Source organism: Rhopalosiphum padi, chromosome 4 (assembly GCF_020882245.1).
Source record: "Rhopalosiphum padi isolate XX-2018 chromosome 4, ASM2088224v1, whole genome shotgun sequence".
Taxonomy (NCBI): domain Eukaryota; kingdom Metazoa; phylum Arthropoda; class Insecta; order Hemiptera; family Aphididae; genus Rhopalosiphum; species Rhopalosiphum padi.
In genome coordinates this window covers 39,635,526-39,662,838 of record NC_083600.1, presented here as the reverse complement: position 1 = coordinate 39,662,838, position 27,313 = coordinate 39,635,526, and the positions used below count along the sequence as shown (strand labels likewise).

Here is a 27,313-nt window from a genome sequence, read left to right as displayed (position 1 = left end):
ATAATTTATTCCAAAATCAGGTTAATAAAAGGTAAAAAAAAAATAGTAAATTTATAGTGACGTTTGCAAAAATATTATATTGTATCGTATTTAGAGTGTAATAAAAATAACCGATTGACGTAATTACCAAACTATTCAATAATTTTTATTTTGATAAATTTAAAACATTATTTTTTTAATTTAATAATCATAATTATTTATCCATAATCTCAGTTATATATTTAAAAATATTAATTAATAACAATAAAAGGTTCTACATTATTAGATATTTGCATTTATCAGTTATTTCTGTTAGGCCCTGTTTATATCAAATATACTACATTAGTTGTATTGTATGTACAAACCTGAAGTATATAGTTTAGGTTAAAGATGATTTAATAAGTAATAATTTGTATGGATATATCTTAAATACTTATTATTCCCTTTTTTATAACCGTTATTTCAAATTTAATTTCAGAGCATAATAGGTATATTAAAACTATAATTAAAACTATTATTGTAAATTAATTTTATCACAAATTATTTATATATCGTTGTTAGTTGTTATTTTATTAATGAATATATTTTATTATTCATTCTGGCATGTATGAAATGTGTTAATAAAAAATCAGCAACCTACATATATGGTTCTATGGCTATACTATGAAATACATAATAAACGTAAGTAAGTAAAAGTATTGGTATGTATAAAAATCAATTTAAAACTGATGTAAACGTAATATAAGTATATATATTATATACATACTACGCATTTCGTATTTTTTATTATCAAAAAGTTTTAGTAGTAAAATCGTTATTATTTAATACAACTGTAAACGCTGTCAAAGGTTATTGGTTTTTAATCACATAATAGTAATAATATGTGCTTATTTTTATTTGATTACATTCCAGGTTTTGTAGCACAGTTTATTCATATAAATTAATGATGAAGACAAAATATAACATAAATAATAATATGTAGAGCGTAAAGAAAGATAATGAGCAAATGGCAATACTAAAGCAAATAACGTATAACCAAAATATTATACTTACCACAATTAATTTGTGGAAATTAATGATGAATATACAAATATGTCACAACAATAATAATATGTGTAAGTGCTGTTTGGAACATAAATAAATATAATGAGCAATTGAACAATGCTTTAGAGCATAAATAAAATAACGCACAACCAAATATTCTTCTTAAAAGTTAAAAGTAGATAAGATGTAAGAATGGAATTCAAAACCAAAATCCTTAGGGCCTACGCCGGGTGCGCGTCCTTTTGACGACCTGCAAAAGAGGTCAAGTACATAATGAACTGAGATTCCTTTGAAAGTGAAACCTTACCAGTACAACAAATGCTCAAATAAAAGCGATTAACAGACGCTAATGTTACAGCAAACAAACGAGCGCTGTATATTTATAATAGCACGATAAACATATTATTATTATTATGAACAACCAACAACGACACCAAAAACGCAACTATGTCGATTTATCTGCCTGTATTATTACTATTTTTTACTAGTATAATCAATAAAATGTGTTCGCTATAAATGGAAAATAAACCATTCTCGAACCACAATGATTAAAATGTAATATATTACAACAATTAGCCTGGAAGACCTTACCTATGAATAAAAATTGAACATACTATTATAATACATTTTTACGTAGAATATCTTGTCAGATGGTTAATCGAAACATGTGTTTCATCGTCTTAAATTTTAAAGGTTGATACCGAGTTGCGATAGGGATAATCACAGACAAATAACAAAATCCAAGTGGCGCTCGGGGAATACAATTATTATCTCGTTTTAAATAAATATCAAAATATTGATAGTTATATTGTACTACATTTTTATTTAAAATACAAATTGATGGTTACACGTAATTTTAAATATCTACGAATATTTAATGACCAAAAAATGTGCTTTTGTGCTGTACTTTTAGACTTAAGTAGGCCAATGGTGTAAAAGTTCGTCTATAAGTACAAACGAAAAATTAAAATGCAGAAGTATGTTAAGAAAGTTTTTACAACACTTCGCTTCTCGTGACCATTAAAATCCTGACGATTATGAGGGTACCGAGTAGAAAATATAAAATAACTTTCGTCATACTCCAAAGATAATCTTTTCTAATTCCTTTCCGGGGTTCTGCTGTTACACATAAACTTAATCGGTCTGTTATATTTTATAATGTGTCAACATTTTTTTTATATATACATATATATATATACCTCTAATTTTTGAAATTTCTAATTAAGAATTTGCTTTAGCGATATACTTTAGAATATATTTTATTCGTGTAGAAGGGATACCCGTGTATAAAAGTGCACGTAATTGAACAAAATATATTTTTATTTTCAATGTCCACTGACTTATCAAAAAAATTGAAGTTCTACAAACAAGACCCCGTATTGGGCACACGAACACTTCACACAGCCACCTAACGAATAAAAATATTCCCACCCTTATTCAATATACTATTATCACGCAGTGCCCTTAAAACGAACAAACATATTATAATGTATGAATACCGTGCATATGCAGGTTAGATCAGGTTAAATTTCAGATTACAGAATTGTCAAAGTACTTCCGAAATGTTATCAAAATCTCTTATAACCAAACAAGTCAACCTTCATAATTAATTATAATATAATATAATAGTGAAACACTCATTGTATTTTTTATTTATTGTGAAGTATAATTTAATAATGTAAATATTTATACGCATCTTAGAAGTTAGTTAATTTTTATATTATGAAACCCAATGGTTGTTTTTGCTCTGGGTTTTTATTTAATAATAAACATTTATATGTATACTCTCCCGTAAAATATTATTTTAATTACTTTTTTTTTAGATGCTCTTTCAATGAATATTATATAATATACGTACCTAAATTATGGTATATTATATACTTACATAAATCATTTTGATGGGATTTTAATGTTGGTTGTGCATCTCATTTATTCATTATTAAATTCATAATCATTAGTCATCGGTAACGACTAACCGGTTACGACTCAATTTAATTAATTTTTTTACTCGTTCTTTGTAAAAAAACTATGCGATCAATCTTGCATATCTACATTTTATAATAATTTTTGGAAGACTGTAGGTGCTTCAAATTTATTTTGATTTAGTACTAAAAACAATTATAATAATACCGATTAATGCAGATAAGGAATGAATGCATTCCGTGGATGATGGTTTTATTTATAATACTGAAATCGGGATTATTAATTTATTATATAATATATATTATAATGTTATATAAATAAATATTAGACTATCCAAAACTATTTTTATTTTGTTTGCTTATTTTATTTTGGATTACGAATAATTTAATTCAAAAATTAAATGTTTATAAAAACCTTAAACCTTATCAGCACTTATTAATGACAAAGTTGATGTTCCTGCCTTGATTTTGGCATTTAGTTTCTGTGACCTTTTTGCCGTTGCGTGTTTCTGTAAAGCAACTATGTTATCTATGCATTTGTTCAATTACCCTGTCTTTTGTTTGAATGATGAAATTGGCCTATGAGAACCCATTATTTCTAAGTAATATGTGCGTATGTTCTGCATTTAATTAATTTTAATATATTCTTAATATACATGATATAAATGATAAATCTTTATATTTTAATGATATTACATAATGTACTCTATCGTAGTAAATATACTATGCCATTCGAATGTAAACAAACAACTCATTGTGAAAACGCAAATCTAATAGGTCAATCTTGTAATAGTGAATACATAGGTAAGTAGTCGTAGATTTGAGAAAATCCAAATTTAGTCAGGAATAACCCGAATATAAGTCCGAAGTACCTATCATAATTTAAACTTCAAGAATAATGTTTTTATTACTAATTACATTGATAAAAAAAAAAAAAAAATGTTTGAAGTAAATTAAATTTATAAACAACTTTTTTACTATTAATCAAATATGTCTCGAGGTTGTATCATTTCTGAGAATATTTTAAAAATACGCCGTAATTCGTTGTCGAAAGACTCGCTGTAGTAATTATGCAGTTCTTTACAGTGAAGAGTACACACAATTTGGTGAATTGAAAACAACATTTTATTTTATATATATAAAAAACAAGGTTACATTGCCGTGCTTGAAAAAAAAAAGGCGGAGGATAAATATAAATTATATTAATCAACAATAGTTTGTACGACACAAAACATGTGGGCTCATTACATGAATTGCGTGGCACAAACATATTAGGTAACAAAAATTATTAAATATAAAACAAAAGTTCAATCACATTATACTAAAACAATAAATTTTTTGCTTAAAATTATTTTTAAGTTTAAACACATAGTTACAATTATTTAGTTTATCATTTTTTTTCTCTTATTACACTATAGGCATTTAATATTATTGTAATATTATACATTATATTCGTACAAATACATTTGAACAATATAATTAGATCTTAACACTACAACTATGAATAATTTAAAAAGCACATGACTATTCTAATGTTATTAACATTTTAATTTATCAAACACATTATTATGTAGGAAGAATAATAGTAATATTATATGTATCATATATAATATATTTTAAATATATACATATGTATATAATATGTATACACAACAGTATTATATATTGACGGAAATAGATATTTTTTTATTAGAAATGTATTTCCATTTATACATAACACACGAACAGTTAATTGATTAAAACGCTATACTTATTACAATTAGTATAATAATTAATAAGAATAATGAATATTAAATTTAGTATTAACATTTTAATTACATCTATATAATGTTTCTTAGGCAACTATTAGTCTTATATTTTTGGGCTAGGCGTAAAGTAGTTTGTGGCGGAAATTGCAATCGTATTGAACCTTCATTAGTGTCTTGATATATGTTCTGAAAAAAAAAACAACAACACAATCAACTTGAAAATAACTTTAGTGAGTACTAAAACTTTTTTCCATTTGGTTATAATCTTGTATCACGTTTATATTTTAAAAGTTCCACGTTCTTGTCTAAAAGACATATTGATTAATATAATGAGATACTTTGAACTTTATTATTATGTACTTCAATAAAACAATATTTTAATAGGTTTTCTGTAATTGATGTCAAATAAATTTAATTGTGAATTATATGGGTTTGATAATATACTTTGTATATTTTACTTGTGGATTTTTATGATATAGTGTTAGGTTTGATAAATGTTGAATCAATAAATTAAAAAATCTATAAACTAACTAATTAATTTAAAAAAAATCTAATAATCAATTTACTTTTTTAAAAATTATTTCAATCAGTACTTTAGACTACTGTTTACCAATAATATTGAAAAAATTTTTTAATGTAAACTTGTTCATTTTATGTATCATAAATTTAATATCATCAAACGCGAAACAAACGGAATGGTATTTTGGTCATACACATAAATTATTTATCAATAATATATTATGATTTGTTTAGACCTAAAATTTTGTTTAATCAAACGTGCATTAATCGTATTATCGTTTCGTCTGTTCAATTTTACTAATTTTTTTTGTGAAACTGCAAATTTTGTCTTTTTAAATAAAAATTAGGGATGATTTATGGATTCACAATATGTTGGACGTTTTTTTGAACCAATTAATCCATTCTTTACAGCAATAAAAACCGGATAATCTCTGGGAAGATTGTACTTAAGACGCTCGGACAAGTATAATTTGATATTATTTATTAATTTTTTTTTTAATGCGATTCCATTGTTTGTTCGGAAATCTTTCTAATATTTTTTATATTTATAGTGTTGGCCTGGAATGGATTTTCTTTGAATAATAGCCACTGTTGGAGTAGTTGGGTGCTATTGTAATGATGATGAGGTAGTAGGCGGGGGTGAAGTAAGCGTTGTTCGTGGTTGGTCCCATTGCTCGCAGCTAATAGCAATGAGAACGTAATTTGTTACAACATTTGTGTTTATATTTTATTATCATTGTGGCGCAGTCCTTTTGTTTGGATCGCGAGCCTAAGCACCCGCGAATAATACACACAGGATTATATTTTTTACTCGACACAGGCCGAAGGTCTGGATGTACGTTGCCACGCGTGAACAAACGAATTGTATTTGAAATAAAATATCACGTATACATAATATTATATTATTAACATTAAAATATTAGACGTTGCAAATTTCTATTGTCGTCCCCGTACGATTTTGTAACATAATAATGCGAATATACAATCGTTCGTACGTATTATAATATAATGATAACAATAAACAAATCTCAAGGGTCAATATAAATAAGATTCACCTTTTTTTTTATAATTTAAAATCTAAATTTACACAATTGCGCTTTTATTTGGTCGTATCGCGCTGATAATTTATTGTTTTTCATTAAATTACATTTTATTATCTACGATACAACAACCACGTGTGTTACCAGACGCTATGTTAATATATTACAATTTTTTATTATCATTTATATGACATTAAACAAGTTTCTGAAATCGCTAAACAAAAATGTACCTAACATTAATTGTATTCAATAACGTAGATAATTTTAATTTTAAAATTAACGCAGTAAGGTACCTTATAGAATTATACTTAGAAATATATCTAAAACGAACCGTGTTCAGAACGTTGTACCAGAAAGCGTAGTATATATCGATATTTAATTATAACATACATTTTAGCTACTGAAAATATCGCAATACCAATAAATGTGCAATATATACTCCATCATTTTTCCTATTATTTCATTTTCGAGTATAGGACTTTAATGAACATGTTGTTTTCACTATTTCCCCATCTACACGTATTTATAACAAATACGACAATATAACATTTCGGACAACTTTTGTTTTGTACATTGTATTAATTGTTTAAAATAGGCGTATATAACTATTTTGGTATTTAGGTCATAATATTTATGTTTAGATTTTATTTTAAATCTATACTCGGAAAATGGACAAAAAAAGAATTAAGGAGATCGAATTATTCAATAGCAAGTTGTTAACTAAAAGATTCGTGAAAATGGCCCATAAATAAAATTATTTTGGTATTGTATTATTTACAAAATCGACGTTCCTATAACTTAATGGTAAATATTAAAATAATAGTCGATATTAATCATTTTTCACGATAAATCGTTTATAACGTTGGTTCGGTTGGTCGTTAGTTGTTATCCTATACGGCTATAAAACAATACGATACTTACGAGTATTACACGATGAATGTTAACATTTATTCAAGCAAATTGTCAAAAATAAATAATAAATGTTAATTTAAAATAACAAAAGTAATAATAAAAATATTTTGCTGAGAAATCTTTTAACAAAATTTTCTATTTTAATGTCTAAAATATTACAAATATAACTCGAATTAATCTAGTACTTAAAATTTAACTATATAGCCCGGTACAAAATCAGTTCGGTACTAAACAAAATGTTTGCTACGGGTTCGGTTCGAGTTTGGCATACGCGTTCGGTTCGAGGACATATTTTTGAGTTTGGCGCACCTCTAATAATTATAATAATATATAGTATGTTTTTGGTGGTCGTTGTCTTTGCATAAATCGAATACCGATAAATAATTGATATAACTGCATACAGATGCATTTGTTATTGTGTTTGGTTGCTATGACAACTGTAATGGTTAGAAAAAAAATTGTATCGACTCAAAAACATATATATGTTTAAAAATAAAAAACACCCACTGGAAAATATTATGAATAAAAAATAAAAGTGATCATTAAAAGAACAAAAAAAAAAATTGAGTAAAATGTACGGGACTCGTGTTTTTATAACAAAACACAATCGTCTGATCGGTAAAAAAAGTTGTATATAAATTATAATGTACTACTATAATATCATATTATTATTGTTATGTTCAGTGCTCGTCGTGCGAATTGTACAGGTTTCCGATACACAGATTTCACGACAATCGATATTATGCAAAATACTCGGTTGTACGGAAAACAACAGAATAATATGTAAACATAAAGTATACGGGTTACTGTAATCCTGTAGATTTTGCTATAACTGAACGATATCGGTCACTTTTGGACCCCTGGGCTTTGTTCGTTATAACCACAGGTCTTGCAGGCGACGACACCACTTCGACACGCTATAACGACGACCGCGACGATAGCAAAGTTTGCTTCCCCGCCGGGTTTTTCGGTTAAATCGATTTCAACTCGCAATTATATCATAATACATAATATTATAGACATTATTTCTGTACACCGAACATAGTCGTATAACCTAACCGGTACACCGCCGGTGTAATAATACCGTTTCGTTCGTAGCGCAAATCGTCGGATGAGTGGGACCGCGAGTGACGGGTTTTATGTACAGAACGCAATACTTAATATATTATTGTATTTTATTTGTATATTATAATATACACGATATTATATGAACAGACGGCAAACAAATATCAATTTTCGACCCGCGCGAGGGTGTAACGACGAGGTATATTATAGTGATTTTATTAAGACGTGTGTGACTCGAGAATCGCTTTTTATTGTCAAACGTATATATTATATAATATATATGCGTACAAGTATAAAATAGTGACGCCGTCGTCGTCGCCGCCAACGCCCCGTGTTTCAGCATCCGGTACACCGATGCTGCTGTCTGTGTTTTCCTTTATTTTGTAATGCGTGTCGCGTTTCTTCTTTAGTTTATCAAATACGATTTTTGTTTGCTTTGTTTTTATTATATTACGGAAAATTCAGTAGTTATTAAAATAGAGTAAAAAGCATTTACGTGTATTATAAGTATTACGTATATTTACGAATATGAATTTAAAAACAAGAAAAAGCATTAAAAATCTTATTATTGCACGTTCGACTATCATATAGATGCACAAGAAAACAAATATAATAAAAAAATTATGTAGCACAATTATATTTTCCTACAATCCATAAATAGTTATGTGTAAATATTATAATACACTTTACGATTTGTTAAAAAGTTAATTTCAGTATTTTTTTGGTTTCAATGCTCGTATTATATTTTACTTAACCTAAAACTTGACTTAAAATAATTATTAAAAATACTCAGTAAATATTTCAAGTAATTATATAGAAGTTTTAATAGATACTAATGACGCCATTATATATTTTTTTATACTTTTTGCTCTTAATTATATATCAAATTCAAATGATAGATCGTTTATTATACTATAAACATCATAATATATACAATAGCGTTATAGTCAAGAAAATTATTATTAATGAAAGTAATAAATTATATAAATAAATACGAGTAATCATTGTCTAATAAATTACTAATTTAACGTTTGATATAGGTAAATGAATCATTTTTAAAGAACATCTATTTTTAAAATAATAACATAAATGTGATATAATGAGGAATATCTAAATTTTAAATACAATAACACAAAAATTAGTAATATAAATACAGTTGTATTATATTTAAATAATATAAATAATAATCATTTGCTTTTAATTATAATGATTATTCAAGTTAAGTATCAACATACATTATTTAGAACATAATATTAGAATGATTGCATGATAAGAAATTTACTATCATTAAACATTTATTTAATTAATAGGTAAATATTCTTTATAATATTTCATTATTGTTATTTACTCACTGTATATGTGTATATTGTACTTAAACATTTTGAGTTGAGTAATTACATAATTAAAAAAAATTAAGAATTGAATTTGCTTTTGAAGTATATTTAACAGCAATATTTGAACTTTTTTATATAATTTGTCCTACAGAGAACTTTCATCTACAGCTGCGTCGTTGTTGTCATATGAAGTTTATTACTTTGAAATAATTAAAATACTTAATTAAACTCGAAAATTATTATAGGCATAAAATAATAATCTCTTACAGGATATGTGTCAGTATATTTTTAAAGTTTATTACAAATTGAAAGTCATTATATTATCTACCTAACTAGAAATCTTTGAATTTTTCATGAGGTTTTAATTTTTTACGAGTATTATTATTACGACCAGATAATTGAATTATTGTTTGCATAAAATATATTCTTTTGTTATTTCAAAACAATTATATAGGACCTATTTATATTTTATTGATATTATAAAATTTAAAAACTGTGAGTAGTTATTATTATGAAATACTTTATTATACATGTTATTATTATACTTACTACACAACTACTATAATTCAATATTTTTTGCAGTGTTGCATTTTAATTTAACAATAAAAAATCATTATAACAGTGTATATTTCCAATGTAATTTAAATTATAAGTACAAAGTGTAGATTTAAATAATACCACTCCATTCATTTTAAATATCGTATATGTTTTATGAATGTACTATTTATTTCATAGATTAAATTTATTGTACACGCGTTTTAATAATTGTATTTGTAACTTTCAATCATTAATTATAATTTTTAAAATCATAACTTATTTTATATTTAATTTATTTGTTTATTTGTGTTGTTAAAAATATATTCTAATAGATTACTGGAATAAATTATTGCAATCGAGAAATTGCTTATAGGCATTTTTTTGTTTTAAAATTATTTTTATAGCGTGACAATTGATGTCGTAGTAGCTTGGTATGCATAATACTGTGATAGATATTATTATTAAACAATACCTACTCACATATGCTATTAAATTGCCTACACAAAGCGCCAGCTTAGAAAATTAACAAAACCCATATGAGTTTTATTTTTTTAATAATTTACTCAGAGTTCTTTTATAATATTATAATACTTTTGGTAATGACACAAAAAATAGGAGTATGCTGTTTGATATGCTATTTTGTAGTACAATTTATAAGGTATTATAATAATTAGTCAGGCTGTCTTTGAAGTGTTTTAGCAAGGTAAAAGTAGACGACAGGAATTTTTATTTACACCTACCATTGTTTACTATAGCAGAACTGTTTTTTCCTTTCTCAAACAAATGTGTCTTTCATGTTTTGGATGTTCTTTAAAGTATATTATGTAGCCGCTGTTAATGGGGAAAATTGTATTTCGGAAGGTTTGCGTGTCGGGTCGAAAAATCGATATAAGTATACATGCATTAAATTCCCGCGGAGAAGTGAGCTTTTCCGTGTTTCTCCAATATTTTTTCCTTTTCGAACACGGGGAATCAAACGAGGTTAACTCACATCCTCCCTGGATCCTCCGCAGTAACTGTCAAAATAAACACAGACTTCAATGTAAAATTAATTAATAAGTGTTCAAGTGCGACTTGTATGTGAATCCTAGTACCTATACAGGAGTTTCAATAGCCTGTAGCTTATTTCAAATAAAAACAGAGGCCAGAGTGTCTTGACCATAAAACAATGTCTGACGTATGTATTTTCGAGTAAAAGCGTACGTGCGACCGTATGTGTATGCATACGTTGTTCAAGCAGTTTTTGCTCAATCGTGACTTGTGTTTAAATTATTGAAAAAAATCTTTACCGATTCAACTTCGAATTCGCCCAACCCACAGATGACGTAATGTATGACATATATTGGCTTTTTATGACAATATTGTAAAATATCGTTTTTTGTCAAGCGAAATTTTAAAAATGAGTGTAATGTAGTAATGTGTACACATTTTATTTGAATTGCAGAATAATAATAACAATAAACTTTGATTACCAAATAAACATAAAATACATAGTATTGAAGATGCTTATTCTGATTTTTAGTATGGTTGTGTACCTTTTTGAAGAAATAAAAAAATAATATAGCGTTGTATTGAACTTATGAAATCATTATTTTCGGCTATTGTTTATTTTAATATTATCGCATATACATTCAACATTTTAGCAGTATACATAAACGCTTTCTGAATTTTTCGTATTAAAAGAAAATACACGCAATTTATCATGCTATAAGAATTATTCTTTTTTTGGTTTTTGAACCAGCACTTCTGTTATATATTTTGTTTAACTACTCAATACATTATTTATATATTTTATTTAGTAATCTATATAATATTGAATTGCATATGATATTGATATATTGGATACTATATACACGCATCAATAAATAGCAGTCAGCAGTCCCTCGCAGTGTTCACTTTTAACATTAATCATATACATTTATTAAAAAAAAAAAAATGAGATTTCACGAGTCAGTTTTATTTATTGGCGAATCTCAAACGGTTTAAATGTATTGTCGTTTTAGTTTAAAAGTATATCATAATAAATATTACAAAAAAATGATGAACTTTTCCAAAGTAATAGGTTCTCAGAAAGTGGAATGAAAGTAGTTATTTTTCATAGAACTTTTTGATTTATAATTTACAACACGAGACTTACGGAAAGAAAAATGACAACACTCATAATGAAACACTTTATGATGTATGATATTTAGTTATTTTCATTATTTGTTTATTAACAATTATATTTTGTTAATTAATATTTAACAAGCAAATCAATACAGCATGATTACACGTCCTAATAAAGTAAGTAGCTAAGGTAGTTAGAATTACGTTATAAAAAAGCATGTAATTTGTTTATATTTTATTGCAACGTGAAATGAACCATAAATAGAAATAGTATTGGTACGTATTTCTGAATAAATTATGTATTACGCGATATGTTGTTATGGAAAGCCATTAATTTAATTACATTAATTAAATATCAGTTTTATCAAACGTTCGTTTAATAATATTGCAGTATGATTTTAATGCAAACATATTCGACCACGTTTTGGTGTATTTTGTTAGAAATAGTTGATTATAATAGTATTATTTTTCTAATACATAATAGCTAATTGATAAACGTATGGATAAATAAATTAATTTGTTCACAATTTACGAAAAATTACATTTCTTTGATTATCTATGTATAATGAAAATTACGGGTAGAACAATTGCTTTCAAGAAAAATAATTGATATTGCATTATATTTTAAATGCCTAAAAGTTTGTTTTGTATTTCGTTTATTGAAATAATTATAAAACTATATTGCACCGTCGTAAACATAATACTTCAATGTAATTGGATTTGGAAACAAGACAACGTATTAATCACTGTAAAATTGAAATATACAAATAAGTTAATATACAATGATCAATAATTAATGTACCTAATGGGTTATGTTTATATGATTAATATGAATAATTACTGTCACAGTGTCACGTACGGGTATGAATTATTTATTAAATACAATTTTAATGTGTTTTATAATGTTAAAGAGCATATTATTATTGCTCGCAGAAAATTAATTATATATTTTCAAATTAAGTTGATAGATTTGTTTTATAGATGGTGATTTATTAATTATAATGATTTGATATAATATAGGTATAGAAATATGGTGTATATTATATATGTGTATAAATTCGATTATTGTAGGCTTTATGTGATCGGAGTTTTCACATTTTACTAATGTAACTAGGTATGCATACCCCTTTTTTGTATATTGATTAGTTCAGTTAGTAAGTTTGACTCTGTTTAATGAAACTATGACAAGTCAATAAACAGGAAAGATTTCTAATTTACTTTATGACTTTATGAGTAGTTTCTATTTCTGTTAACCCTTTAGTTGACTGTTTTTAGTTCAAATATACAAGTTAATTGTAAAATGAATTCTTTAAATGTAATATTTTTAATAATTTATTATAATTTATTTATGCATTTTAGAGTTCTATAACTCAATACAAGAAACAGCGAAACTTTTTTGAAAAAGAACCGTGATCAAAACTGTAGTTTCTTTAGACATATAAATTATATGCCCATGTTGTTCAATAGTATATCTAACTATATATTATTAATTATATTCGAAAATTTAGATGTAATATACTTATTTACTTATTTAAAAATACCATTTTTAATTTGGTTATTATAACTGTTATTTATATTATTGTAGTTATTGCATATATTTTTTTATGTTACTTATAATAATTATGTCAACTACTATTTGCGTATTAAATTATTATTATAATATTATAATGTATTTTAGTGTTTTAATGTTTTATTAATAAGTAAATATTATCACTTTTAAGATGAATAGAACAAATTCAATTAATAAAGTAAAAATGGTTTTTCCAAATAAATGCAATTTTCCACGAAAATATTTTGAATAGTATACAATTATAATAATAATAATAATAATACAAATAATATATAGTCTCATAATTCATATAACATATATACGTGTTGTGCGTGAGTTAGTTTTTTTCACCGAAACATATTTGTAGGATATTTCAGGGGTCATCGGCGTAACCGCAAAATTATTAAAACATTGTAAATTTGTTTTAGAGTTGGCTTACCGAACTAAACCTTAGTATATAATAACATAATTCATTAAATCAGAAACCATAAATATGGTCTAAAGATATCGATAGTTAACTAACTTTACCGTTGATCACGCATAGCACAACATGTAAAATGAGTAATGACTAAACACGTAATTAAATATTACACAAATCATAAATCGATATATTAATATACTTTTTCTTTTATTATATTAACTTAATTTTTTGTGATCATATATTTTATTTTTTCAAAAATCTTGTTTATTTATTTTGAAGCTGTTAATTTTTTCAAACTATTAAATAAAGTTATTTTGAAAAAATCTCATGTTTTTTTTTTTTATGCTGTTCTAAAATATGAGCATTCTGTGAAGATAAATTTGCTTTATAACATAGATAGTTATTTAGAATTATAGAATCGTATTTTATTTATTACTATTTATACGTGTAAACAGTAATAATGTACAAAACTTGAAAAACTATAATAAATATAATTACGGTATATTTTCATTAATTTTAAAATACTTATTACTTAGTACCGCTTGCAATTAAATTCATCAGTTAATTAAGTTAAATTAAGTTAAGTACATTTCTAGTATAAATATTTATTTACCGTTAGTGAGGTATTGTTTCGTTTTTATTAAAAGATCGCTTTTGTTTAAATTAATTATTTAAAACAGAAAAAAAATATGAATACCACTTTCTGATTAATTCTTTCTGAGTCATTGCTTTGTCTCGTTTGATGTTTCTTTTTATTAAAATTTAGTCTTTAACAACTCTTTTATTTAAAAAATATTAAAATTTATCATACACATTGTTTATTATTATTATTAGATTACACTTGTAGTGGTTAAAAGTCTGTTATTAAACCTTTAATTTCTATGTACAATTTATATTTCATATTACATGTGTGTAGTATAGACTTTTAAAAACATAGTTTAAAGGATTTTGAATAACTTAATAAAAATGGTATTTTTCGGTTAATAGTATAAATTATGAAATAGTGTATTAGTAAAAATATAAAATGTAATGAGTTGGAGTGTTTAAATTGGTGTATATCTCTAATTAAATTTTTTATCGATAATTAATACGTAGTAAAAAATTTTTATTATTAAAGTCATCGAGCAGGACTTTGATATTATGTACCTATTCATATTTAATTCTTTTGAACTGATAGAAGATTATCTTATTTTTAAATTATTTATTTATTTTTATTTATTAAGAACAATTACAAGGGCCGAAGTCTAACGATACAAGAGCACATTTTATTGATATATTAAATTATTTGCTTATTTCTTCTACGTTGTACAACATCTTCTCCATTTTTTTGTATCATTTTCTTTATCTATAACTACTTATTCAACGCTCCTTTATCCTGTTTCATTCGTTCAGCCAATGAAGATACTACTTGTGAGTTTTAATTGCACTTTTTTTTCTTTATCTCTAATAAAATGCTAATTGGCAATTATTTAATCATATTTTATTTTTTATAACTGAAATGGTATAATTTTTATAATTTTAAATCTCTTAATCTAATTCTTAATATAATTATAAATTATAACTATGATTATCAATTTGTTCATTATATTGTTCTTTTTTTTAAACCTTGACCTGTTTTGTATGAAAAAAAATAGAATAACAAATAATAATATGATTTATTAAAGATGTAAACTAACAAATCGTTCCTCTTCTCTCCCTGATCGAAGTGAAATATACAATAGTATTTATTAGAACCATTTTAGTATTGTTAACTTTTATATTATAGTGATTTGATAACTATTAAAATTATAATTCATAGCATCATTTGTGTTAGTGTGTTTTGTACGATATTTTAATTTTCAAGTTAAGAATTTTTAAAATGTTTCATTTTAAAAATTCTCATTTATTATATCTTAAAAAATATTTAAAACGTTATAAAAACAAATATCATACAAACACAGATTATGTCCTCAACTTTGAGTTGGATTATTTGTCAATTTATTCTAATATATAGGTAATATAGTAAGATTGATTCTGTTAAATGAAATTTCGCTATGTGGGGCGGGGCGTGGGTCAGAGAGAGAAAGTAAGTAGATTTAAAATCCTCTTAAAATAATTAATTAAAACTGAAAATCAATACTGCACTCGCATAAAGTATTTAAGAGGTTAGGTCGATAAAGAAAATGAATAGAGAATGGAACATAGATATTTGTGTGATGATGGGGAATATCGAAATTAATTTGAGAAATAAGTGTGGGGAAATTTTAATTTTTGATAATAAAGACTAAATCATTTATATCGTACTATTTCACATAAAAGTTTAGTGCAGTAATAGTTATTTTATCAGATCTTCGTTTATGACAGGTCTTTTCACTGATTTTATAATTTCTGGCAATACTAATACATAAAAAAAGTGTAATATATATAGGAACATTTTAATTATTCATGAAAATTATGTAAATAAAAATAAGAAAAAAAAACAAAATTATGTGAAAAAAATCAAAAATAATAAGTCTACTTCATTAAATACAAAACGATTCAAAACATATTTATAATATATAAGAATTATCTTTTTATCACTCCATTAAAAAGTAACATTACTGAAAAATATGAGCCAATACGTTTTGAAATTGTAATATAAATGTATGACTGTTGTAGTGTATTTACGATGCATTATTTGCATATAAAGACTTTAAAGTAACAAAATTACGTTTACTACGTTTTAAATTTGTATAACGACTAAATAAAATAAGACTGTATAAAATGTAAATCATAAATAGGTATAAGCAAAATTAATTTAAATGTCATTTTATATAATAATAATAATAATAATAATAATAATAGTTAATAATTATACATACACTCGTAAGTTTGTACCCCCAAAAAAATATTTTTGAATAGTAACAAAATAATAATAGAATCGTTGTTATTTATTGAAATATTGAATTTCATGCAAATTTTAACTTACAATGTCTATAATAACAAAATCGTGTTAATTTATTGCTAAGATTTTTTAATTAATGTATGAAAGTATGGAATACTTATAAAAAAATATTGAATTAAATTATTTATCTTAAGCACTTTCAACCACTAATCAGTTTGAATTTAAAATGCTTATAAAAAATTGTGATTAATATCTTTTATATTTTTAATAGCTTTATAATAAATTAATAAATACTAATAATGATAATGAGTTATAATAAATTAACTAAAAAATCAAAAATATAAATGTCTATAAATAATTCAAAACATCTCACCACATTATCATGCCTAAAAAAATATATTAGATACTAGAAATACCTATACATATTTAGTTAACGTTTCAAACATCTATGATTTTTTTTTGATTATTTTGAGTTACGCCAACACACATAATTAGTATTTTTTTTATTCTGATCAAAAACTAGTTTAACATTTTTTTTTTTGTTTTTCCCGATTATTTTTAAAAATACCAGACATATTTTCTGTCCTTTTAAATGTATAAACTGTAGGTTATTATTTATTATTTCTACCAGAAACCACACATAAAGTTTAAAATTAAAATATTTTGTCACCTATAAGTCGTGTTAACATTCACAAGAAAAAAATACACACATAATATTAAAATTATCATTCATTACTCTGTTCAAAATCTTAAAATACTATTATTGATAATTATAATATTAAAAATCTGAATTTAAAATGAATAAATACAAAGAGGTAATTTTTGTTAAAAGGTTATAAATGACTACTTGATTTCTTTAAAAAAAAAAAAAAACACTATATTGTAATTCATGAAATACCACGAATACATTTTAATTTATTTATCAAAGAGTCACTGCAGTCTATAGTCTTTCACGAAAAATAATAAAACAACGAACTTATATGATATAGCTACTATGAACCTCTAAATTATTTCTTATATTAGATAAGTGGAGACATAAAAAAAAAAAAATTATTAATTCAATCACTGGTGAATACTTGAATTTTGTTCATAAGTTGATAATCGTTAAAATCTAATTTATAACTACATACATTCATTAACGGATTAAACTACGTTCCATCCTTAATCTAGAGAAACTTTTAACGAAATGTTTAGGTATGTCGATGTTAAAAGACTCTAGAGAAGAGTAGATGAGAGAAGAAATTATTCTGAACATTGAACAATATTTAGAAATTACTTGTTAATTTTATTTCCTATCCGTAACTGTATTATATCAAACAATATATCACAGTTTAGTTTATAATTTGTATGGACTCTAGTAACTAATCAGAGTAAACATAATTAGTTATAGACGTTTACTTTTCAATGAAATCATTAATGATAAACTGCATAGAAGTTTCGCTTTGATCTATGGGAGGTCAGCTTTTCATTAGCAGAAGTTAATCACATTTTAACAATTCGTTATCTAAGTTTATATAAATATAATACCGTATGACAATAGTGTATACTTAAAGAATCTTTGAAAGTAGTACTTAGATGGGAGATTATATTTTAGTTTTTGAATAAGTTGTGTTTTTGTAAAAAATCGATAACTTTGAAATGTATTGACTGAAACCAAACATAACCAGCAATATTATAATATTAATTGTAACATTCAATTGAAATACGTAATGAAAAAATTGAGTTCAATACGTGTAATAATATTTTCATTGTGTACTTGTATTAGAATATAATATATTGGTTAATTATGTCAAAGATAATAATATTATATTTAATATAATGATGTGTTTTAGTAGGTATTCGTAGTTAATGCTTTTTGAGTAATTGTGTGTGTTTTGAAGAACATGCATACAAAAATATTATTTGTATAAAACAATGTATTGTGCGTTAGACGATAATGCTTTGTGTGTATATGTTTACAAACAGTTAAAAATTATTTGCATTTCATAATTTCAATTGAGTACATTATTATAACAACAATAGTTGAGTATGTGATTATCACTATGAAATGAATAAATTATTACAGTTGGTATAGCATCGTTATTATTTTTATTTACTAAATTGTATTAAGTATTTCTGTTCTCTGATAACAATATTAATTCATAAAACACTGTCTTGTTTATCAAAATAAATAATGAACGAGTGTTCTTACATTTATTAATTTATGCTTTTTTTTTTTTGGTTATTTGTTTGCCATCGAGTGTCAGTATGATTACGTATATGTTTTTAATTATTTTGAGTAGCACCAATTAATGTCATACGCGAAAAACAAATATTCGGTATACAATATTCGATACGACGCTTTATAATATTATAATATGTCAATAGAATGACATCTGAACAATGTTTTCGAAACTTTTGCTAGACGAATAAAATATTATACAAACGTGTGAACTCTCTCGCACGTCATGCATAATAATATATTATAAACACGGAGAATATCGTAACTGTGACATATATGTGCACACTATAGAATTTAAACGGTGTACTAAAACTTTTTTTTTTTTATTTTTATTAGGTACATCACGACGAAGAATACATTTATGAGCAGTTGTCGGGGAGGAGGGAGGGAGGAGAAATATTAAGAGAGTCGCTTATTACTACCCGCTTTGTACGAGACGACGTACGTTTTTATATCGACAGATTTCGAATCGCATAACAATATTATATTCGTCCGTACTCCGCTGTAAATAAATTTTAGCGACGGCAACGACACCCACTTAGTTATTATGCTGTTGGCCAACGATTTAAACAACTAATATCCGATAAATGTGATGTACTGCGCGGACCGCTTGTTAAATAAATAATGCGTTTAATGTTCAATTGATAATAACGTACCGCAGCGCAGTAATAATCGATTGCGATGGATTTAAATTTCTTGGTCGCGTTAAAAGTTTAATAATAATAATTAAATCGGTCGGCGATGAGCTATTCGTTGGTACACGACGCACGTACTATTGGATAGATAAACGAAATAGTCAGCTGTTCGGGACGCGATCGTATAATATTATTACGAAATAACAATTGTAGCGGCTGTGGCGCATAAACCCACATCTATTATTATAAACGGCAGTCGTTTTTTTTTTTTTTTTTAAATCGAAATGAAAATAATATGTATGCAAGTTCGAATGCACACTCGTCCTCTTCGGCGGCACCGACCTGGCGGAAAGAGTATATAGCCGTTGTTCGCCACTGAGATAGCCTAATTAAGTGGTAAAGCGAACCACCGAGTCATTTGTTTCGTTTGAACACGGGGCGGCTTACGTCGGCGGAGACAGGTAACAGGTATTCGGTACACCGCGATTGCCGAGCTGAGTGCTACGCGATTTAACACTGTAGTAGTCGTCTAATGGTGTAGGCGCACTAGCGGTTACTCGTCGCACCGCACTGCTATTATATTATTCTTACACACACACACACACACATTTACAATCTTTATACCTACGTAATAAAACGTATAAGGGGCGATTAACCATGCAAAATCTTAGAAGGCACGAGTGATCTCGATTTTTTCTTCCTATCGCATTGGTTCTGGTAATCGTAGAAAAACATTGTTACAGTATGTAGGTATTTTATTGATTAACATCGAAAAAGAAAATAGGGGAAAAGTTGCTCGTGTTTTCCGGCGTATTGGCTGATTCACGATAACATTGAAGCTCCTTGTATACTCCTAAACCGTAATAAATACTTTGGTTTGGAGCCGTTTTATTTTAACACGATATTATAACTGCTTGAATTAATGAATTAAATATTATATTAAAATATCAGAATAATTCGCTTCAGACCATCATTTCCAAAACCTTGCACATCGGTCGTCACAAGATAGTATATGTGAATTCAATATAGTTGTAATATTATTTTATATGTGACGTGTACGTCAGAAAATTGATCGATCGAATTAGATTATCAGATTATATTTTATGACGTTAGTATAATGTATGTTAACTTAGCGGACCAACATAAATGCACTCTTGATTGTGTGATTTTTAATCGCTGTTCATGCCACGTGAGTTTTGCTAATCGTATGCACACTGTAATATTCTATTATATGGAAATGCTATTATAATAATGTTTTCATCACATTGCGTCTATTGTCATAATTATCTGTACACAATTAATTAACTAGTAACCGTCAAAATACAATTTATTCGTCCATATGAACGCGTCTAATCGACAACTATGGTTATTGATTTTTTTTTTCAAATGTGTAATTCTGAGAGAAATTTTTAATTTAATACAATTTAATCGCAACGGTTCTATCGTTAAATATTAATCGAGCAAATATTAATATTTTATAATATATTATATTTTGTTGTGTGATGTATAAAACTAATTTCCTGTCTTCGACGTTGTTAAAAAAATATTTTTCTTTGTTATAATTCTATTCACTTTGAATATAAAAATATGTTATCATTTTATCAAAAAGGGAACTTTTAGGTTAATCGATTGTCATTTTATTAGTCATTAAATAATATAGGCTTTTATTTTTTTTTTTTTTTTTTTTTTTAGTGACAAAGCAATTTTTCGTATGAAAGATTTGGAATGATATTCATTGTTGATTTATTTTACAAAGGAAAACAAGATGCGAAAATATTCGTACATTAATATTATAATATTATTATTACGTGCTATTTTAATTTTGCTTTTCTAAAAGACAGTATAGTAAAATAGTGGAACGCATAGTACAACGTGTCAGACACGGAAGTACAGAATAAAATAAATTATATTTTTATTTCAAATTAAAATAATTTTATTACTTTCCAGGTGTTTGCATTATTGTTTTATTTTACAAAATAGGCGTCCGTCTACTTACATAAAATTAAAAACAATTATATCCGTTTAGGTACATGCGCTAATATATTATAAAATATTCACAAACTATTGTAATTGCCAATATGTATTGTATTCTAAAAATAATTAACGAAGTAAATAGATTGTATGGCCTATATTAGTGCGTTAAATAAAAAAAAGACCTGATTTGAACAATCATAAATTAATAATCATTAGGTACAAGTACGATTTAACATTAAAAGGTTATGTCAATAATACATAATAATAATATCGTGATTATATATTATATCATCAAGAATATTTAACAAGGTAAATTTACTAATATATCATATTACGGTTTGTTTAATTATAGTCAATATCAATAATATTATATACTATTAAGAATACCATATTATTATATTGATTGTAAATAATAACATAATTAAGTACCTTAATGACGCGTAGTAATGTATGACAATCATAACATTATATATCACGGTCACGGCGGATACATTAGTATCATAATATGTATTGAATGCCATCCGAACCAAAATGTTCTATCGCTATAAAATTGCTATGGTATATTTACAGTGTCATATTGAGATGTTGAGATTTAAAATACAGAAATGGCATACCTGAATACGATTTGATCAAACTAATTGATTTACTAATAATATAGTCGATAAGAATGCATATAGTTGTACCTTTCTTTAATGCAAATACCGTGTACGTTTCATTTTACATCAAAATAATTTCCAAAGGTAAATTTATTATTTATCTGTTCTCTCATTCAATCGAGTATAAAAGTAGTCCCCGTGGTCGCCTTTTGTGCCAAAAGCTCGCGTGATACCATAATAGTGTGATAGTATGTATAATATCGTTCGAGATTTATGCATATCTTCACACGTTTCTCGCGTACCGATTTTTTTATTACGGGTAATAGCCCGAAGGAACAATGTGTGGCGAATTTGTAAGTAATGGTTATATTATAACGATAGTAGTAACAGTATGGTAGTGATTTTTTTTTTTTGGATTTTTTTTTTAGCTTGGATATTATTCTGGATTTTCCATCGTACCTGCAAACAACGGATATTAAAATATCCATGCATAATATATGTACGATGGGTACATGTTATCAAACTTATGATTACAGGAGATTTGATTTTTGATTGTTTCGTCTGATAAGTTCCGAGTATATTAGAAATAAGGTTATTTTCACGATAATATTAAACCTTTAGAAAATCAAACATTTGCATTTGGAACGAAATGAATTTTCGCATCATGAATCTTAAATATTATTACAGCCGATTAATATTACGTTTAAGCATAATATGATATAATATTTTGAAAACTTTATTAGCTTTAAACATTGAGATATATCGTTTGTTGCACACCTATACACGGATGTAGTGAAATTGCCTGTACACCACGCCGCCGGTTATTGTATAAATAATAAAAATAATAAAAACTATTGTTTTCTAAACGTAAAAACTTACGTTATAGTTTGATTACATATACGTGTATGTTGAACTCTAAAAAGTATGTATGCTATACAATAAAATAGTATGTGTATTTAAATATATGAATATGAAAAAAAAATCATGGTTACAAGAAAAAAAAAATGCTAAACGTAGTTATATTAAATTATATTAATTAATGACTACAAAGATTTACTTGAGCTATAAATCGAATAACTTAACGACGTGTATTATTACAATTTTTTTTTCTTTTTTAAAAAACGTACAGTTCAATTTTGAATTATAAATAAAAATTACAGATATTTATTCATTCATTATACATACGTGCAACGGTGGCGAGTTGTTGGTGCAACACGCGGTCCTCCGAAACGAAAGCGATGATATACGTTGGTATATTATGTTAAAAATATATAATACAATATATATTTACAGACCGCGGGTAGTGAGATTAAATCCGACTAGCATGCGTGGCCGGCACGAATCATATAGTCCCGAGTTCGTCTGCCAATACTTTGCGCGATGCGCTATATACATTTACGAGGAAAACGTGGTAGAGTGTTATTTATACATTGTGCACAAGTGTCTGCTGAAGCAAGTGGTTTTTGGCGATGGATTCGAGTAGACGTGTGCGGGTGAGGGTTGTGGTAGTCTTGAGAAGGATTATTTTTAGATTTGCGAGTATTGTAAGTGGTTTGGTCTTTAAAAACATCGTTTTCTCTCTTCGTTTGGCGATTGTCCGATATCGGCGTTCGATAGGGTTCTGTTAATTATGTCTTGTAGTCTTCAGCGGGATCGTTGCCTGTCCGACGATAACTTGCGACGTTATTTTATCGGGGAATGCTTAGAACAGTGGTCGTCAGTCATTAAGTTTCCACAGTTATGGAATGGAGGGGAGAGGAAGGACGCCGCTAAAATTTGGTTCACCGGGTAACCATCGACGCGTGTAGTTAAACACAGCCATAGTTCCGGGTAAAACTATCTAGCTATCAAAGGGTCTGGTGATGCAAATCGATCCGGGAAATATTTGGAATGTTCGCTGATATTCGATGGTCACATCGATGGTATACTGAACTTTTTTCTTTATTTTTTTAAGTGTTTAAAACGATCATCGAATCAATTGTAGTTATAGGAGAGTGTATAGTATTAGTCGAAATACGCATACACACATTACACATATTTATATTATATAAATTTAATTGCGTGTCGGATAAGCGAATTATTGATGTCTGTTGGTCAAACGAATCAGTGATTTTTGTTTGTGCACAATTACATTGCTTTCCTGGCAAATGCAATACGAACTTTAGATTATGTACGGACTGCTAATCTCTTATACCACAAATGCCTTTCCCACGAAGCGTATTGTGAAGGGATTCAGCACTGGGGTTTTCCCCAGGTGTGTGGTTAATCATCCGTACGTATTACGTAGTATTGGTTGTTGCCTATTGCGGTGCGGTCTGGTAGGGAATGGATTTAGTGTGTTAGTAGTGGGGTTGTCCCGTAATACGTATTATACAGAATATAGAACTTCGTCCTCATATGAATTATTATAATAAGTAATTTTGTTCGAAAGCTGAATCAAGTATCTAATATATAAATATACCACTGTATTCAATTTAAAATGATTTTCCGTGACTACTAATTTAATGACGTACGTATTCGGTACACTATAATATTACACGAGAAAAAGACCTACATTTATGTGAGTTTGAAAAGAATATTTTTCCATATAAGTTATAATTTATCAACACGCACAAAAAATCATTTCAGGGAATGTTAAATTTTTTTCCACGGGAATTATCTATAAAATAGATCGTGTTTATGTTGAATATAATATATTACACTAGTATTAGAGTAATCAAAATTAAATTAACGATTACAATACTACGCCGTGTTGTATAATTGACTGAACTTATTTTAATATATTTTTTAGAATGTACAATTTTGTAATAATATTTGCAACTTTTTTAATTATATAATAATATTATATTGTATTTTATTATTATTATTATTATTATTACATGCCAGTTCCAGAAGTTAATATTTTATACTCAAGTAAGTTATGAAAAAAAATCAAAATATAGTTAAAATAATTAGATACCTACTAAAATATAAGATTTTTTGCTAGATAAGCAAGTAAAATGTATTTTCGTCCTCAATCGATTTAATATACGTACAAAAATAAAATGTTAAGATTAATATGCGCCTTACATACTGAAACTTCACTGTATATCTATTACATTTTCTAAAGCTACGTTTTACAACAATGATACTCAAAAATTGTTGTATATATCCATTAAAATATAATTTATGATATGAATAATTTATTATGCGTATCAATATATTATGTGTTTTTTCGCTCATGATCCTCGTATACATATATTAAAATGCGCCGAAAATCATTATTTATACTTTGAATTTAAGACAAAAACCTATAATACTATATAACAACACGCAAGCTTAATATGAAATTATGAACATGTTATATTGAACAATTTTTTGTCGTATACGATTTTATTTTTTAGTTGAACATACTATTGGTCTATTTAAATTTTAAATCTTAAACTAAGACATTCAACAAAAAATGTTAACACTACGAAAAGATAATATGAAATTACTTTCAAAAGTTGTGTGAAAATAATATTTTTGTATACTGGTGAAATGTTAGATAAATGTAAACAAGTGTGCAAAATAAAGAATAAAAATTTCGTTGAAAAACGGTATATATAAAATATAAACATTTTAGACGGTCTCTTTGCTTTAACTCTTCATTATATACAGTGAAACGTCCATAATATAATGAAGTCACACGGGGATTACATAGATATTTCATATTTTATATTGAATTAAAAAAAAAAATTAAAAATTATTAAAAAATAAATATCAAATACATATCATATTATAAATCTTATTATTTTACCAGATATTTATCATATTTAGGTAATTTATTATTGAGAAATAATTAGTGAGTTTCGTTTGTTTATTATTTTGTTTTTATAAATTGTACTTTTTTTGTAAAATGTCTCGATTTTGTTTACAAAAATGGGATTGTTATCAAATAGTTTAATCGTTATATAAAAACATCAGATTCTTTATATAGAGATAAATTTACGCATAATTAACAATAAATGTCATGATTCTCAAACATAATTAGTGAAGCAGAAAATTTCGTTAAATAGAAGTTAGTTATATGGAAGTTTTACTGTATATATATAAAATATATTATTAAAGTAATCGATTTTAGTGATGGAGTTTTTTTTTTGTATAAAATAATATAAATAGGTACACTTGAATATTTTTTATTAAAAAAAAAATGTAATATTTCTTTTTTATTAGGATTTTACGTGAAATAATGTGTTTATCTTAACATTTAGATTGATGTTGAGCGTAAGATAGACATAATGATATACAGCTACCTGTACTATATGCATGTAAAATAAAAATAAAATAATAAACAAAATAAAGATATACTATATCATGTGTATGCTTTTTCGGTTAATTTAAATGTGGTGTACACCAAACGTTGATGGAAGTAATAATACAAGATAAATATAAACACGGTTTATTATTAAGAATGCGTTTGGTATTATTAAAGGAATACGTTGAATTTTAACAGTTTAGGTTTGATCCAAGGATTTGGATCGCGAAGAATAATAGCTACGGAAACCATTTTTCAAGCAATACTGGTTATGACAGGACATCCAAGGTTTCTTAGACCCACAATAACTCTCAGAAAACTCAAACAATAGGAGGGAAAAAAGAAAGACTTAATAGAAATTAATTATCCGTTTCCTAACGTGACCCGAGTATAATCACAATAGCTGTTAAAGATGAATTATCATTAAAGAAATATACAACTTAGAATGAATAACACATATTATAAGGCCAAAATGAAATTGTTTTAATTATTTCTGTATTAAAATATATTAAAGTAATAATACAGTTTAACCGTAAAAGTTTTGAATTGAGTATCGATTAATTTAATTTAAA

At 26.1% G+C, this 27,313-nt stretch overlaps 1 protein-coding gene across 3 annotated transcripts in view; it reads right to left on the bottom strand.

Moving 5' to 3' along the window:
- Positions 1–4,047: 4,047 nt before the first annotated feature.
- Positions 4,048–27,313, bottom strand: part of LOC132929317 (neuropeptide Y receptor type 2-like) — a 170,171-nt gene continuing 146,905 nt past the window's right edge. For 2 of the 3 annotated variants that reach the window (XM_060994593.1, XM_060994590.1), the window contains one exon: positions 4,048–4,879. The gene's annotated coding sequence lies outside the window, so the exon portion shown is untranslated. Of the gene's footprint in view, positions 4,880–10,840; positions 11,117–27,313 lie in introns of all 3 variants that reach the window. The other variant, XR_009662091.1, reaches the window with a different exon arrangement.